Source organism: Syngnathus leptorhynchus, unplaced genomic scaffold (assembly GCF_054491065.1).
Source record: "Syngnathus leptorhynchus isolate UIUO unplaced genomic scaffold, UIUO_Slep HiC_scaffold_48, whole genome shotgun sequence".
In the NCBI taxonomy this organism is placed as follows: Eukaryota; Metazoa; Chordata; class Actinopteri; order Syngnathiformes; family Syngnathidae; genus Syngnathus; species Syngnathus leptorhynchus.
Window position 1 is genome coordinate 121928 of NW_028232015.1, and position 17927 is coordinate 139854.

Below are 17927 nucleotides of genomic sequence, written 5' to 3' on the forward strand. Positions count from 1 at the left end.
ACTCCTGTAGAACAGCCGCCTTTCCCTTGTATCTACAACATCCTCCTACATCAGCCCCAGTTGTCAAGCCTAAGTGAGCACCCATTACCAGTGATGGCAAGTGCTCTTCAGATGGCAGTTCAAAGGCCTTCTGTTCAATAGGCTGAGGGGACAATGTACTTAGTGAAATTCCCCATTGATAGTTTATTGTGTACTTCCACAACTTCCTTGTGCATTGCACGGTAGACTCAGCCATCAGTTCTCTAAATATGGCGTCAGAGAGTGAGAAGCAGCGCATACCATGTCAGGACGTTTCCTAGGATCATTAACGGACTCTGTTCAATATTTGACACTGGCTGTAAGATGGGGTGCTCCAAAGAATATTGACGGGGACAGCTATCGGTGAGACCCAAGTTTCCTCCCCGTTCAACAGTATATTGTGAGCTACCATATTACATGTGTCCATTGAAACCTATTAGGACAATAATTGACACCTTTTCCAAGTCAACCTTAACATTATTTAGCATTTGGGTGAAAGCTAATTCTGGTTTCTAATTAGATTCGCTTCGACAGTTTGACAAAAAGAAAACCAATGAGTTCGACAGCAGTTTGTGATGGCTGGAGTCATCTTTCCAAAATCTGATAGGTAGCTGCTACAAGTTGCATTGGTAGTCCAGTGGTAGGATTCTTGCCTGCTACGCGGGAGGCTCGGGTTTGATTCCTGGTCAATGCAGTTTGCTGTGAGTAAATTCATACATACATACTCCACGGTCTTGAGCGGGTACAGGTCCAGGTGGTTTTGGCTGCACCAGTGGACCAGCTGCTCCACTTCTTGTCTGTACGCAGTCTCGTCACCGTCCCGGATCAGTCCGATGAGAGTGGTGTCGTCCGCATACTTCAGGAGCTTCACCGAAAAGTCGCCTGAGGAGCAATCGTTGGTGTAGAGAGAGAAGAGCAGTGGGGAGAGTATGCACCCCTGGGGGGCGCCAGTGCTGGTGGTCCGCGTGTCAGAAGTGATGGTCCCCAGCCTCACATATTGTCTCCTGTTGGTCAGGAAGCTGGTGATCCACTGACAGGTGGAGGCAGGCACCGCGAGCTGGATGAGCTTCTGGTGTAGGATGTCGGGGGTGATGGTGTTGAACGTCGAGCTGAAGTCCACAAACAGGATCCTGGCGTACATTCCTGGGGTGTCTAGGTGATGCAGGATGTAGTGCAGTCCCATGTTGACCGGATCATCCACCGACCTGTTTGCCCGGTAGGCAAACTGCAGGGGGTCGAGCAGGGGGCCCGGGATGTCCTTCAGGTGGCTCAACACTAGCCTCTCAAAGGATTTCATGACCACAGATATCAGGGTGACAGGTCTATAATCATTCAAACCTGTGATGGCGGTCTTCTTGGCCACTGAAACGATGGTGGATCTTTTGAAGCTTGAGGGCACCTCACACAGCTCCAGGGAATGGTTGAAGATCTGTGCAAAGGTGGGTGCCAGCTGTTCAACACAGACTTTCAGACAGGAGGGGGACACGCCGTCTGGGCCTGACCTTCTTTCTCCGGAACATCTGACACACCTCCTTCTCACGGATCTGAAGTATTGGCGCGGCTTCTGAAAGAGAGAGAGTAGGTGATAACGGAGATGGAGGTGTGAACAGGGGTGTTGTTGGAGGAGGTGTGGAAGTTGATTGTGCTGCAGGAGGTCCCGTTGTGTGGCTGGACCGTTCAAACCTGCAGTAAAAACTGTTTAGCTGGTTTGCAAGCAGGATGGGGGGTTGGTCTCTTGAAGCTTGTGATGCTCTGCAGGCCTTTCCACACTGATGAGGGATTAGGATTGGCAGAGAGGTGTCTCTCCAAACTCTGCCTATAGCTTTTCTTAGCTTTCCTGATCCCTCGGGTCAATGTGTTCGTGGCCTGCCTGAACAGGTCACAGTCCCCACACCTGTAGGCCTCCTCCTTGGCTTTGCGCAGCATCCTGAAGTTTGGTGTAAACCACCGTTTGTTGTACGTGCAGAAGATCATAGTCTGCACACAGAAGTCCTCAGAAAAGCTGATGTATGATGTCACAGTATCAGTAAATTCATGCAGGTCTGAAGTTGCAGCTTCAAAAACACCCTAATCGGTGCAATCAAAGCAGTGTTGGAGGTTCTGCTTTGACTCGACTGTCCATTTCCCCACAGTCCTCACCACAGGTGACGAACTAAAACAGAAGTTTGTAGCTTCTGCCTGTAGGCTGGGATCAGATGAACTAGACAGTGGTCCGAGTCCTAAAGTTGCACGGGGCACAGAGCGGAAAAGGAGTGGGGGTGGTGGGGGGGTGGGGGGGAGAACGCTAACAGAACAGATGCGCTTATAACTATGATGTGGATTTTAACCGTCTGTAAAGGTTTCTAAAACAATTCTGCTGGTCCTGTTCGTATATGCCTGCCTTCAAGTTTAGATACCACTACCTTTCGGGGGAGCATTAGAGATTAGGGTTAAACATAAGTCAAGTCAAGTCAAGTCAAGTTTATTTGTATAGCCCTAAATCACAAGCAGTCTCAAAGGGCTTCACATAGACAATCAATTGACAATTATTCTCAAAGCATCCCCTGATCTTGGGCTCCCAAAAATGGCAAGGAAAAACTCAAAAAACCCTACCAGGGGAAAAATGAGAAACCTTGAGAAGGGACCACAGATGGAAGGATCCCCCTTTCAGGATCACCAGGCTGCAATGGATGCAAAGAGGGCACATAAAATACATAATATGGAAATCAAAAAGTGGATGTCCAGGCCAAAGCCAAGAGCTGTCGGAGGTGCCTTCGATTGTCCTGGCAGTGTCCTCTAGGAGGGTATTCCGCTGCAGTTCCCTCATGCTGAATTGGTCCACGAGAATCTAGATAGCCGTCGTCAGCTTGGGTGTCACCTAACCACCTCCCCAGCCGGGGAGGGGTGGTGGGAGTGGGGTTGGGGAGAGGGAGCAAAAACACACTCCAGCCGAATCGGCTACTACAGGTTAATTAAAGGCCATATCATAGAAATACGTCTTTAAACGTGTCTTAAATGTTTCTACTGAGGTAGCAGTTCTAATATCCATTGGTAGGGCATTCCAGAGCTCTGGAGCCCGAATAGAAAATGCTCTAGCCCCTGCAGACATTTTCTTGGCCCTCGGTGTCACTAAAAGACTAGCGTTTTGCGAACGAAGGTTACGAGACAGAACATAAGGAACAACTAAGTCGACGAGATATGAAGGCGCTAAGCCATGCAATGATTTATAGGTTAATAGAAGAACCTTGAAGTCACATCTTAAATGGACTGGGAGCCAGTGTAAATTGGCTAATATAGGGGTAATGTGATCACATTTTCTTGTCCGTGAGAGCAGCCTTGCAGCAGCATTTTGTACTAACTGTAGACTTTTGATGCTGGACTTGGGAAGACCAGAGAATAATGCATTACAGTAGTCCAGGTGCGACGTGATAAATGCATGTATAATAATTTCCGCATCACCGGTCGAGAGGATTGGGCGAATCTTAGCAATATTACGAAGGAGAAAAAATGCTATTCTGGTTATATTCTTAATGTGCTTTTGAAAGGAGAGCGTTTGGTCAAATATTACCCCGAGATTAGTTACAGTATCACTCTGAGTGATAGTACGGTTATCTAGAGTTATAGCAGTTTCCTTAAATAAATGTTGATAACGAGCTGGACCAATTATCAACATCTCAGTTTTATCTGGGTTCAGACGAAGGAAGTTGAGAGACATCCATTGCTTGATCTCCGCAAGGCATGCCTCAAGATTACAACAGTCCCGCGGATCTGTCATTGATAATGGCATATATAATTGGGTGTCATCCGCGTAACATTGAAAACTAATATTATATTTACGTATTATGTCCCCAAGCGGAGTCATATAAATATTAAATAGAATTGGTCCTAGTACCGATCCCTGTGGGACACCACACGTAACTTTATAGAGCTCAGAGGATGCATTGCCATGGACCACTCGGTGCGTCCTGTCTGATAGATACCAATGAAACCAGCCTAGTGCTGACCCCGAAATACCAACACAACCTTTAAGACGCTCTAATAAAATATTGAAGTCAACAGTGTCGAAGGCAGCACTAAGATCGAGTAGTAACAATACCGATGAAGTATTTGAATCCATAGCTAAGAGGAGATCATTAGTCACTTTAGCAAGTGCTGTCTCAGTGGAATGATTAGCTCTAAACCCAGACTGAAAAGATTCATATCGATTATTAGCGACCATGTAATCAATAAGCTGCTGCGCTACTACTTTTTCAAGCAGTTTTGCTATGAATGGGAGATTTGAAACTGGCCTATAGTTACTAAGACAATCCAGGTCAAGATTTGGTCGCTTAAGTAGCGGTTTAATAATAGCGGTTTTAAAGGCTGTTGGCACTATCCCAGAGGAGACAGACAGATTAATTATATTTAAAACGGACGGTCCTAAGATTTGAAATAATTCTTTAGTTTGGCTGGAAGCAGGTCAAGTAAACATGTTGTTTGTTTAGCCGCACTAACTAATTGTGTAAGCCTTTCGAGGGACACGCTTTTAAAATTTGAAAGGAGGTTAGGTAAGGAGGTTACGGTTCGCGGGTTCGCAGGTTAAGGGTTAATTATTAGGGTTTGCTTATTGTGAGGGTTTTAGGGTTAGCGTTAGGGCTTGACGTTAGGGAATTGGGAGGCTTAGGCCAACCAGATTCCGTTTATTCCATTAATCACTGACATTCAGTCTTCAGGTCCATGTCACATGGGCTACCAGTCATAATATAACGAGGTCAGCTGGTCTACTATGGGGCTCATTGGTGCAGGGGAATGATTCTCCCTTAGGGTGCCTGATTACCTCGGAGTAACTCCCGGACGAGCTCTTCTTTGAAACACTGTTGTCCATTGTTGTGTGGAGTGTTTGACAGGCCAACGTTACACGGAATGTACCATGGTCTGCAAGCTTTCATTGCGGCTAAATAGTTGAATTGTGTTCATTATGTCTTCATTAATGATAGCCATTCTGTTGGCCTTCATTGCGCCTCGTTGGTCTAGGGCAGGGGTGGGCAAACTTCTTGACTTGCGGGCCGAATTGGGTTCTAAATTTTGACCGGGGGGCCAAACCAGAAGCAGATGAATGTAGTGTTTGTGTGAAGTAATATCAATGACACTTAAAGGTCATTGCATAAAAGGTTTTGGCCTTTAGTAGGTAGTAAAGCATGGATATTCAAAAAAAAGCTTTTTGAAAACAAATGCATTTATTAACAGCATTAAAAAAAATATTTCACCAAAAAACAACTATCAGTGATTCTCATTTAATACGACACCGTTATTATGAATAACAGTTCCCATCACTTCAGCGGCTGTGTCAGATGGCCCGAATCAATGCATGGTGGATGACGGCAGTAATAAACACAGTGATATTTGAGAAGTGAAATGAAATTTGTAGGATTTGCAGACAGTGTGCAATCATTTAAACAAAAGTAGGCAGGTGCATACATTTGCACCCCAACAGTAAAATGACATCAATATTTAGTAGATCCTCCTTTTGCAGGAATAACAGCCTTGAGACCAGGGGTTCTTAACCTGGGTTCGGTCGAACCCTAGGGGTTCGGTGAGTCGGTCTCAGGTGTTTGGCAGAGCCTCCAATGCGGAGGTCCAAACAAATCTGATTTATAAATTTGTGATAACGCATATCTGAACTGGTCCCGCAAAGGCAACAGCAGAAGTTGCACTGATTTGCTGGTATATTATTTTTTTGTGAAATCATGCATTGTGTTGGTTTTATTCTTTGAACAAGGGGATGTTCATACACGGTTTATTTTGTGCGCCAGTAAAGAACATCTATGTTTTGAATTTGAAAAAAACCCAAAAAAGATTTCCACGAAAGAGGTGTTCTGTGATTGCGCATATAAAACTGAAGGGATTGCTCTGAACACTTCCTATAGGTTCCAATGATAGTCTGGATTCTGTTTGAAGGTATATTTGACCATTCTTCTTGACAAATCTGTAACTCCTACAAACTTCATTTCACTTGACGAGTGACATAGAGGTTAAGATGGTGCGTGAAAAAGTGTTGGATTTGGCCTAGACCAGGGGTCGGCAACCTGCGGCTCCGGAGCCGCATGCGGCTCTTTAGCACGCCCCTGGCGGCTCCCTGGAGTTTTGCAAAAATGCGTAAAAATGGAAAAATACGTTTTTTTTGTTGTTGTTGTTGGTTTTTTAAATATGTTTTTTTAGATGGTTATCATGACACAAGAATTTTTATGCTTTAAAAGTGTATGTAGTTGTAAATATATTAAAAATACTGAATTTAAGAATGACGCCAAACAGGAAAATTGCGTCATAGCCTGCGTCACATCACAGATGAGTTGTAAACAAAGTGATGAGTGTGCGTGAGTGATGGGCCATGGATTCAAAAGGCAAAAAGAGAATGATTGATGATGAGAACAGAGGCTTTAAGAAAGAATGGACTGAACTCTTTGCTTTCATTGCCAATGCTGAAGCATTGCCTGCATGTTTGATTTGGAATGAGAAGTTGTCGAATAACAAGAAGAGGAATTTGGACCGACATTTTCAGCTAAAGCATGCTAAATTTGCTGTTGGAACTGAGAGGAAAGGTGTAATTTGAGGAACGAAAAAACAGTTTTAATAAGTGGATTGCATCTCCAAATTTTACTACTGCTGCAAGTTTTGTGGCAGCCCGGGAGATAATAAAGCGCGGAAAACCATTCACCGATGGCGACTTCATGACGGATTCATTCTTAAAATATCAGAGTGTCTATTTTCGGACTTCAAAAACAAAACCGAGATCATTCAGAAAATTCAAGACATGCTTCTCCGTACAAACAATATCACCGATCAGCAGATCAAGGACATCAATTCAGCTCCAGCTTTCTCAATTGCCTGTAATGGATGAGTTGTGTGACATGACCGATATCGAACAGACAGCTCTGCTATGCAGGTACGTGAACTCTAATGGGCCGCAAGAAGAAATTATCAAATTGATACCACTATTTTTCTTTACATTATTTTAATGGTAGGCATACAACTTGTGTATTGACAGTCTATGTTGCATTATAAAAGCCTTTTAGATTTTTGCGGCTCCAGACAGGTATGTTTTGTTTTTTGGGGGGGGGGGGGGGCAATATGGCTCTTTGAACATTTTGGGTTGCTGAACCCTGGCCTAGACAATTGGCTTGAATGAAAATCAAAATTTCGCCAGAAGATGGTGACAAAAGCTTGACATGAGAGACCTGAGGAAGGGGGCCGAGTTATAATAGGTTAATAGTTAGTTTTTCCAAATTAATAATTCATAATAATAACAATTTCACCAGCAGATAGTGTTAATGTTAAATTGACCTGATAATAGATCAGTAATCACAATTGTTAATTAATCAGAAGGACATATTCTGGATGAAACAGGGACACACAACTTTGGTTGACAAAATTTGAGCTTTAGAAAGGAGAAGAGAAAAGGATAGGCATAGAGAAAAACAATGCCAAATTAGGACGGCGCTTCTCTTCTCCGAGGCCATTTAGATTTATATAGAGATTTTGGAATTAGCTGACCTCTATGTTAAAATACCAATATCGCAATGGATAACTGCCAATATCATATTCCGTGCAGCAGTCATACTGTCACATAATTCATACTGACACATATGTAAACAGGTTCACATAAACAGAGAAATTATGCCAAGTGCAGACAGACAATCACGCTTAAGCCCTCGTTTATCAATGCAGTTTTGTTTCTGGTGGTACCCATTTGAATGGGCACATGTCAGTCTATTGTAATTTGGCAAAAAATATTGTTCTTGAATAAAAAACAATAACCATTACCCTCAATTGCACAAGCACTCCTCTTTGCTGTTCACAAACACAATCACAAGTCATCTTCATCCATAAGCACATCAGTCTTTTCTTGTTAAAACAGAGCAGCCCTTCAAAACATAATGTGTTCCATCAACCTCCAGTGATGGTATTTATTTACATATTGAAACACTATATTTCACCTGCTTCAATGTTACACGTGAATGCACATACAGAGAGAAGTTTTATTTATTTTGATCAGGTAACATGAAGCAAAATATAAAAGTTATTGTAATTCTCATTAATGGAATAAATGACTCATTTTGACCAGTAGGGTCGTTTGTGTCATTTTTTATGGTTTATTATTGTTGCTGCCATCACCACGAGATGGCGACTCTAAGAAAAAGGAGGTGAACAAAGGTGCTCGGGTCAGGGCAATTTCGGGTAGAAAAAGAAGCAAAGCATGATGGTAGTGTTTTTTAATCTATTTTTTTTACCTAATTTATAATGCTTTGGTTTTGTAATAACTAAAAGTACTATTTAAACAGTTCTACAAATTCTGCTTCATCCACTGAGTGTGTGTGTGCCACACGCTAGTAGCAATTAAGCCCGTGACTGAAGATGGGATGAAAACGACGGCCCGGCAACTTGTACAACTCATACTTACCTGTCAGGGAAGACACCATGATCAAAAAGGTGGTTCACCCAGGGCAAGCCTCAACCATTGCACTCCAGTTGTGCTGACCCCTACATTAAGTGGGAGTTCTCTTGTTTATGTTGTTGACTACGGTCCATCTCTCTCGACCTTAAATTTATGGTATTGCGGCTTTTGGGTGTCAAATTTAGCCATATTTGAAAAAGAGATTTCATTTGCTGAGTAGGAATTGAATACTCTGGACTTTTCCAGCTCACTATCTGGGCTCCCAGGCTTTCCTCTCTTTTCTGATGTCGACGGCGATTCAGAGGACCGTTCAGATGCGAGTCGTTTAGCTTTTTGCGCACAATGAATCTGGGTGTCTGCACTCAACTCATCTGTGGCTATTTTTTGTGACATGTCACTTTCCATTTGTCTGCTTCCCACATGCCCCTTTCCTCAATTGTTTCCTCTCCACTACTTGTAGGCATTTCTTCTACTTTATCGATTTCCTTTGCGTTCTCTGTTGGTGGTGGTGACACACGTCCCTTCCCTCTCCTCATCTGTTCCCTCATTACCTGTTCTCTCATCACCTGTTCCCTCATCACCTGTTTCCTCCTCACCAATTACAGGCCTTGGAGGGAAATTAGAATTTCCACAATGCTTGTTAGCTTCATTTTCCTTCACCTATAAATTCTCTCCCGGCCTTCAGTTGGCAAAAGACTTTGGGCACTTTCTGTAGAGATTATCAGGTTCTTGACAGAGATTGCACCTTCTGCCATTGGTACACTCTTCAAAAGTGTGACCAATTACTCTACATTTCCGGGATATTATTTACTCACACGCTTCTGTAAAGTGCCCATGCTGTCCACACTTGCGGCAGAGCTTGGGTTGGCCCTGATAATCTATGTAGCCTTGGTTTCCTCCCAAAACTATCATTGATGGGAGATTTTTGAGGCCCTGGAACCCCTGAGGGTCCTCCCATTGTTGAATGGGGGCCCGCCAGGAACAATTCCAGATGCCATCTTCATCTCTCACCGTTAGTGATGGGTCCATGAGGCCTCGTTTATCGTTTAGACACATTACCAAACTGTATTGACACTGTGTCGATACTGTGTCGCTCACTGCTGACACCCGGTAGACCTTAAAAATACTACAGGCAACGTTGCTGGCAGACTCGACTCACACTGATTTGATGACTTAGTACATACATTCATTAATTTAAGTAATTATATTTTATATTGTATTCTTTCACATATTCATTTAAATTGAAAATATATTTTATTTTTTAGTTACATTCAATCAATAATGTGAACATGTATCATAACATGAAAATCTAAGTGAACGTGTTGTGAAAGAGGATGCTAGTGCACTGGGATTAGTTTTTTACAAATCTTTATTTAAAACAATAAGTTTTTCGAATGTTTTGAAATTGAGCCTGTTGCACTTTTTGGACACAATTTCCCGCCTTTGAAAACACCCACTCACACGGCACAGATGAGGCTGGAGTGCAATGTCTTTTTATTGTCCCAGTATCTGGCTTGGGGCTGCTCCAGAATTCTTGATATCTTCAAGGATGAACCGCAAAAGATCAGATATTTTTTTAGCAGATCCATCCCGTTGACAATGCGCTTCCTTTAACAGAGCTTTGGCACGCTTCCTTGACAGACTATACTGCTGCTCCTTCGGTCACGTGACTTGTTTAAAGCGATACGCGGACCGACACAGGGCTTCGCTCTATGAGCTCGACACATGCGCCGACGCATCGATGTTACAGGACCCATCACTACTCACCGTCATAGCCTGGCCTTTAACCGTGCAATATCTTCCCAGAAAATAACAAATGTCCTCTGCATTCACTGTCTCATTAAACATTCTGACAATAACCGTTTTCGCAGCATTGTCGGTCAGCTTTTCTACATTAAACAAAGAGAACAGGGATTTAACATTTTTATACCCATTCCAAAACTCACGGAGGTTTACCGCAGAGCAAAAGCTCACATCAAAGCCTTTGCTAAAAGGCAACGTTATAATGCAGTTCAAATCATCTGCGTAAAATTTCAGGGTTTGTTGGATTAGCTTTCTGGAAAAGTTTAACCTTGACATTACCAGCGGCTCACCATTCATTTCCTTAAAAGTAAAGCGTACACTATGGTTCCTCCGCATGGCAGCATGGGGAGCTACCATAGCGGAAGCACCACTTAAAGAGATTTAGATTAAAGGAAAGAAACAAAGAATACCAAACAACTACAAAATAATGCAAAGTCAATTAAAGTAATTTACCATAGTAGATTCTGTAACAAAAGTATAAGGTTATTTGTAACACAATGCTCTGTCACTACTTCCTCCACAAACTGAGTCAAGTTCACTGCCATGGCTGAGAACTTGCAAATTAGTCGAGGTGATTGCCTTACGAGCTAGCTAAGAACAGATACTACAATTGATCTTAGCCTTAGGGCCAAGAAGCGATGGAATATATGAGTGACGGACTCGCTTACAGGCTTCCCTGTCTACCCATTCTCACAGACGGTTACAGTACGGAACAGAGTGCTGCTCTTCTGGGCACTAATAAATCGGCAAACTTGTCTGCCGACTTATTTGTTCACGAGGCATATATGTGTCTCCTTTCAGCAGTCTCTATCCAAATACACAGTGTAGGTACCTCTTAAAAAGGTAGTCCCGATGAACATGAAAGGCAAAGATTGATAAATCGCAAAGAACTTTCCAGGGTCATCATATGTAACCAACGGATGCGCCGAAAAGAGTCGGGCCATAAGTATAGAGTGAAACTGATGCAGAAGTGGCAGTGGTGGGATTTGAACCCACACCTCAGGAGAGACTGGAGACCAAATCCAGCGCAGTCACGAAAGGCGACGACAGCGGGAGCCTAATTTATGGTCCTTTTTCTTATTATTTTCTTCTTCTTCGTTTTCTGCCACCTACCACTTGCAGTTTCGACATTGAATTTTGTTGACAATTCTATTAAAACGTGAGGGCGGATAAGTTGGTTTCTCCACCAGCATCCAGGTTAGTGCTTCCCGACTGAGCTTTATTCATAATGTAATGAAGCCTGTACACAACAGAGGTGAAACAATATGACCTTTGAAGGGTCTTGATACTTTGCAGCTGCACTGATAGGAGTTGGGCAAGGAGACCAGACCTGAATTGATGCAGAAGGGGCTGTGGTGGTATTTCGAACCGACACCTCAGGAGAGACTGGAGCTTTAGATCCAGCACCTTAGACCGCTCGGCCACAATACTTAATTGCTGGGCCACTGTATGGAATTTTCTTGACAATTATATTAAAACTTTGGAATCGGAGGATACATAGCTGGTTTCCCCACCAACAACCAGGTTAGTGCTGTCCTACATCGCCTTATTTATAATGTAACAAGAAAGAAACAACTCGCAGAAGGCCTGGTGATCATCCACAAGAGCCAGTTACCCGGAAAGCAAAAATACGCAGAAGAGGTAGGTTGGTCCACGACCACCTACCCTGTTGAAGAGGGCTGTCGGGGCTACGCCAGAGCCAGCTATCCGGAAAGCAAAAATTGTGGTGCTACAACTTTACATTGTACCAAAGGGTCATGTGCAGTGTTCCCTCTTAGCTGCGCAGCTGCGAAATTGCGCACTGGTCGCGCGATCTCTGCGCACAAGAAACTAAATGCTGCGCACCAAATAACGTTTTGCATAAACTGATTGATTAATATCTAATGTTAGACGTAATCTAATCTAATTAAGTGGACGAATTATTTTCTTTCTCTGCCTTTTTGTAGTGTATATCAGTAATTGACAGGTGTCCAGCCAATGATATGATATGGTTCACTTACGCTACATAGCCAATCATAGGATTGACAGTGCCTGAACATTTGTCCTGCCCATTCGCAGGTTAGCTAACTATCGACAGCGGCGGAGTCAAGCGATGCAAATGCTAAATTAGCTAATCATGGTGAAACAAATGAGCAGCGACAAATCCACTCGCCAAGTCAAAATAAATAAGAGATGCGGCAGTTCTTTTTAGATTGAATGGCTGTCGGAGCGTGTGCGAGTACAAGAGGAAACGATGAAACTGGGTGACATTTTGTCTTTTTCGAATGAGAACGGTCTCTACAAAACATGCAGTGAAGCCAAAGTGGCGGCCGCGTTTACAGAGGGATAAATATGGAAGGAATGGAAGTTGGAGGCAGCTCGGTGGCGCATTGGATAGCACGTCCGCCTCACAGTTAAGAGTGTGAGTGGGAAAGGTTGTTTGTCTCTGTGTGCCGTGCGATCGGCTGGCAACCGGGTCAGAGTGTCCCCCGCCAACTGCCCGATGACAGCTGGGATATGCTCCAGCATGCCTCCGTGACCATTGTGAGGATAAGCGGTACGGATGGATGGATGGATGGATGGATGGATAGATGGATATTTAAGTGCATTGTACATTTAAAAAAAAACTGATTACAGTGATTGTACAATGTTTTAAAACATTTAGTCAACAGTTTTGTGGAACCTAAAAACACTGCCTTGGACGTTAACCACATCTAAATTTAGAAATCAACGAATTTAAAATCCATTTTCCACACACTTGAAATTTCAAGTGGCAGCTGTTTTAAACAGACATTTGATTAAGTACATATTGCCCCTTCTCTGTTAATGCATAACATGTAAAAAAAAAAACACACACATAGATAACATATGTGCCATGCATAAGACATAATATTTCACTTAACAATACTCTTCTCTTGTAAATCTGTTTCTAACTTTCACAGCAATTACCAGTGAAAATATTCACATTTGTTTATTTTGGAGTGCAACATTCAAAGCAGCATTCCATAAAATTCAGTCTTACTCAGTACTTCTCCCTGAACCTTGGCATTTTATAGCCTGCACAACTGCATCAATATCAGGCATCATATCCTGGGTAGTAGCCAATTTCAGAATCTCATTTAAGTGCTTATGTGTAAGCTTTGAGCGTAGCTTTGTTCATTTACTGTTCATTAGTGAGAAAATTTGCTCACAAAGGTAGGTAGTCCCAGACACGGACAACATTTTTGCAGCCAGTGCTGTCAATTTAGGATAGCATGGTAGGAGATACTTATAAAATGTGTCCAAGCCCACAGAGGCAAATGTATCCTTTAATTCTACATCACACTACAAATCAATGATTTCAAGTTGCATGTCAACAAGCACATCAGAAGCTCTGACTGTGAATGGTGAGCAAAAAACTGCGAATTCTGTCTCAAGTCCGCTAAAGACCTGAAATTGTTTCTCAAACTCCCTCAGCAACCTCGAAATCTTGTCTGTGTACGGTTTCACATCAGGATTACGCTTTCTGCGTAATCTTAGTCGCTCCGGAGTATAAGTCGCACCACCCATAAAATGCACAATAACGTGAAAAAAAACATATATAAGTCGCTCCGGAGTATAAGTCGCACTTTTAGGGCAAATGTATTTGTCAAAATCCAACACCAAAAACAGACACGAACCAGCAACAACAGGCTAAACGATACGGTATGCTAACGTGACATACACAAACGAGAGGCTTAAATTGTTGGAATTTATTTCTAATTTAACATAAACTCAAGTTACTAATCTGACTCCAATTTGTGACCTTACCCAACTGCCACTCATCCAACAATATGCGCGCTCGTTCTGCAATAGAAAGGTATCAGGAAGCCGGCCTTTAAAACACACGAGCGGATTTATTCCTAACACACAAACCTAATACATCACCTGGGTCTCGGGTCCCTCTCAATACACCTCTGTACGCCTCTGTTGCCACCAGCAGACGTACTCTACATCCGAGTTGCCCAGCCATGAGTTATACTACACAATATGCAAATGGCACATCAACAAAGGCATTCTGTCATTATTCTATTGGCTATGTGTAAACTGCAGTTAACTTTAGCTTGCTCTCATTGGTCTTTCTTCTCCTGCAGAATCACTTGCTCGCTCCTCCTGGTTGTAGTTTTCCTTCCAGGGTCACCAGTTGTTATCTACCAGCTGGCCCTGTGGTTATCTTGTCCTCCTTGCTGCTCCTGGGTTATCTTTTGTTTTGGAACTCAGACGTCCTTGCACCACATATCTTGTTTTGTTCCCACCGTCACACACTCAGCACTTTACAGTTTCATACTCTCATGCACAGGATGTCTAATGAACTACTTTAACATCAAACTCTTATGTTCCTTTATTCCCTCTCATGACCTCAGACTACTGAGGTCATCACTCGAATACCTTGTTTTATTGTTAAACACGAGCTAAAAATCACTAGCCATAAGCTAAAAATCAGTAAACAATTTCATTCTAGTAGAAAATCAGTAGAACATTTCATTCCCTCCTCATGGCCTCAGGTCCCTGAGGCCACCTTCACATACTCACATCCCGAACTCCCGGAGGGCCACAGCTGTCTCCGCCTCCTGGGGGTCCTTCTGAGGGATCATCATGTACTGGCCACCCGGAGGGAGTGGCCCCAACGTGCGTTCAATTGTCTTAACAATTAATGATCTGATACATGGAATACAGCAACATCCGCATAACACCATAATAGCGGCAAACACAGCGATAGAAATCAGTACTGATGCAATCAAGCTTTTATATTTGCCAAAGACGTTTAACCAGTCAGAGTACCAACTGGTGTCCACACCTGAGTGCTCCTTCATTGTGTTACTTAGCGTGCGCAGACCCTCCAATGCCTTAGTAAGGCGACCGTCAGGAGACGTATTGTTGGGAATCAGAGTACAGCACTGATCCCCAAAAATACCACACTCCTCTTTCCGCTAACACCATATCTAAACCCATTCTATTTTGGAATGCCATAAGAGACGTGGCTGCTAATTGCTCATGCACTGCCTGGAGTGCCGAGGTGGTGAAGTTCGCCAATCGTTGGACATTGTAGTGGACATAATTAATCCGGTCCACATTTTTGTTTACTGTAATGAGCAGGAAAATACTCTCCCATCCTGCCGCCACTTGATCCACCAATTTGTATTCATCAGGGACCCCTCTCGGAACTCCAATTGCATCTATGTATGTGGGGTCTCCTGCATTCAACCATTCTTGCATGTCCCTTTTCTTCCTCACAAGGAAGGGGATTCTTCCCCACCGTCCAACGCCTTCTCAATTTATTCTGGACACGTCTAATGCTGTCACACTAATTGGCATGATCAGCGTTACCAGGGCGCACATTCCTGAGGCATTGGGGGAAGCCTATCGTACAACACTTTCGCTGGCAGGGCCAGTCCCATTTAACTTTAGGCAGGTGAAATATTGTTGTGCAACATGGGCGTCAAAAATGGGCTTTTTCTTTCCTGTGGGCGTACCAAGGGCCAGTCCTGGTACCGTGGTTGATAATTGTCCAATTTATCTAACAAATCAAGCCATTGTTGCGTCCAGTTGAAAATTGTCACCCAAGCTTTCACCTGTGTCGGTTGTTTACACTTCAGATTTAGCAGTAATTGTTGTGTCTGTGTCAGCGTCTTACTTGCTCTTCTTCATACCATACCGTTCCATTACAGGAATGATACACCATCACTCGTTCTCCTTTCGCTCCATCACTTCTGTCATCCCGCACCATATGTTCAAATGCCAACATAGTCCACACAAAGCACAAGCCAGCAAGCAAAATAGTCAATAAAGTTAAACATTTGCATCGTCGTCGTCTTTGTTCAGACACTTTCGAGTCCGACTTTGATCCAATTCTCGCCATCGTCACATTCCCTCTTTTGACCTGCCTGTCCGGGCGGTCAACCTTTAAGCCCACCATTGGCAGGCACTGTGCCCCTGTGTCCTCCATACCTTTGTCTGCTTCCTTCGGCCATCGATATTGAGGACGGCGGACCGGACTGGAGCAATCAACTTCCAATTGGATTGGCTGAACCGTATGACAAAAACCAACATCAAATGGACCCTGTGACCACAAGGTCTGTGGCATTTGATCCAGCATCGCCTGTGCAGACTCATGGTCCGTCTGTTCCCGCCCATGATGGCGGTCCAGGAAGACCAATTCAAGGTCTGACTCATCTACCATTTTTGCCATTATCCTGTAACTTTTGGTTGCGGCCGAATGCCACACATCTGGAATCTCAGTCATCATCCAGTCATGTTGTGTTAATCGTTTCACCATGGCCCCCAATTGGCGGGGCTCATGGCCTGGCGACACAGCCATTGACACGTGAGGCAAACCTTCCTCACTCATTCGATACCATTGCTCTTGCTCCGGCGACAACTGTACATATGCTGCCACCCCCTTGGGGCCCACAAAGATGCATGGTGATTGTAATGTCCAATCATCTCCCTCAATTTCTTCAAACGCATCTCTATATATCTCATCTGATTCTCTATCATAATATAGAGTGCAATAAAATGGATCCACTGGGGGGTGGTACGGTGCTAATGCCTGGATCCACAGTTTCCACAAGAGGTACGTGGAGTGGACACCTCCCCCAAATGGAGTCTCAGGATTCAATCTCGCCCAGTAGATTCGTGCCGTTTCTGGTACTGTGGGGAGTGGTGCCATCAACCACTGACCCTGAGGTGTCACAGGCTGGGAGCATTCCAGAACCTGTCCGTCAGGAAATGTCACTGTAAGTCCCTTCTCGCCGCACAAAATCTGGGCTCTCAATGCTGACAACATGTCTCTGCCCATCAAATTGATGGGTGTGTCCATTGCATGAACATATGAATGATATAGTTTCTGTCCGGTGTTTGTGATTTCCGTTTTCAATGGCCGAGTAAAGGGCAGAGTCTGAGGACGTCCCGAGAAGCCGGCCAACGTTGTAACTCGTTTCGACAACGCTGTACTTGGCAGTGGCATGTTGATCGATGAATGTGTTGCTCCAGTGTCCACCAACATCTGGACCGGAGTGTCCGCCACTGTCAACCGAAGCATTGGCTCTGCCTGGCCAGTGCTTCCCGAGCTTCCCAGGCCCCCCTATTCGTCCGGGCCGTACCACGGGTCGGCTTGGTAATACTGCCCCTGTGGATTCGGCTGTGGCCACGGGCGGGGCTGCTGCGGTCCCCTTTGGTGTGGTGGCCCTGCTTGCTGGTTCTGCTGCTCCGCCCCCGGTGGTGGTGGTGGGTGGCCATTACAATCTCGTGCCCAGTGATCAGGGGACCCGCAGTTGAAGCAAGTCCCTGGAGCGAACCAATTCCGCCCCCGTCCCAGGGGGCGCCACGACCATGCCCTCTGTATCCACCACAGAACCCTTGGCCTCGGCCCCGTCCAGCCCCCACTGGAGTCTGATACATCTGTTTATGTTTAACCTTTTCTTGTTTTGCCTCACCATGCAACTTCGCCAACTGTAGTTTAACCAAACTAGTCGCCAGAGCGTCAGTTTCCTTTTGATCTTTATTTGCTTTTTCCATGTAGATGCGGCAATGGTGTATCAAATGCCTCTTGAATCTCGGTTCCGGACAGACCAAAATGTCCCGATCAATTCTCATAATCGCTTGCACCTCATTTGGGAGGCCGTTCAGCATCGCCGTCCTGAACATCATCTCAGCTTCAGGGTAGCTGCCTGGGTGTTTACCTGTGGTCTCAATCCAC

At 44.2% G+C, this 17927-nt stretch overlaps 1 long non-coding RNA gene and 1 pseudogene across 1 annotated transcript in view; both read right to left on the minus strand.

The window, feature by feature from the left end:
- Positions 1-1305: 1305 nt before the first annotated feature.
- LOC147038571 (uncharacterized) overlaps positions 1306-17927 on the minus strand; it is a 39047-nt gene continuing 22425 nt past the window's right edge. The window contains exons 2-3 of the long non-coding RNA XR_015063821.1: positions 1521-1582; positions 1306-1447 (exon numbers count right to left, since the gene is read on the minus strand). This is a non-coding gene — a long non-coding RNA (uncharacterized LOC147038571). The remainder of the gene's footprint in view (positions 1448-1520; positions 1583-17927) is intronic.
- Positions 10633-10871, minus strand: LOC147038572 (U2 spliceosomal RNA; annotated as a pseudogene).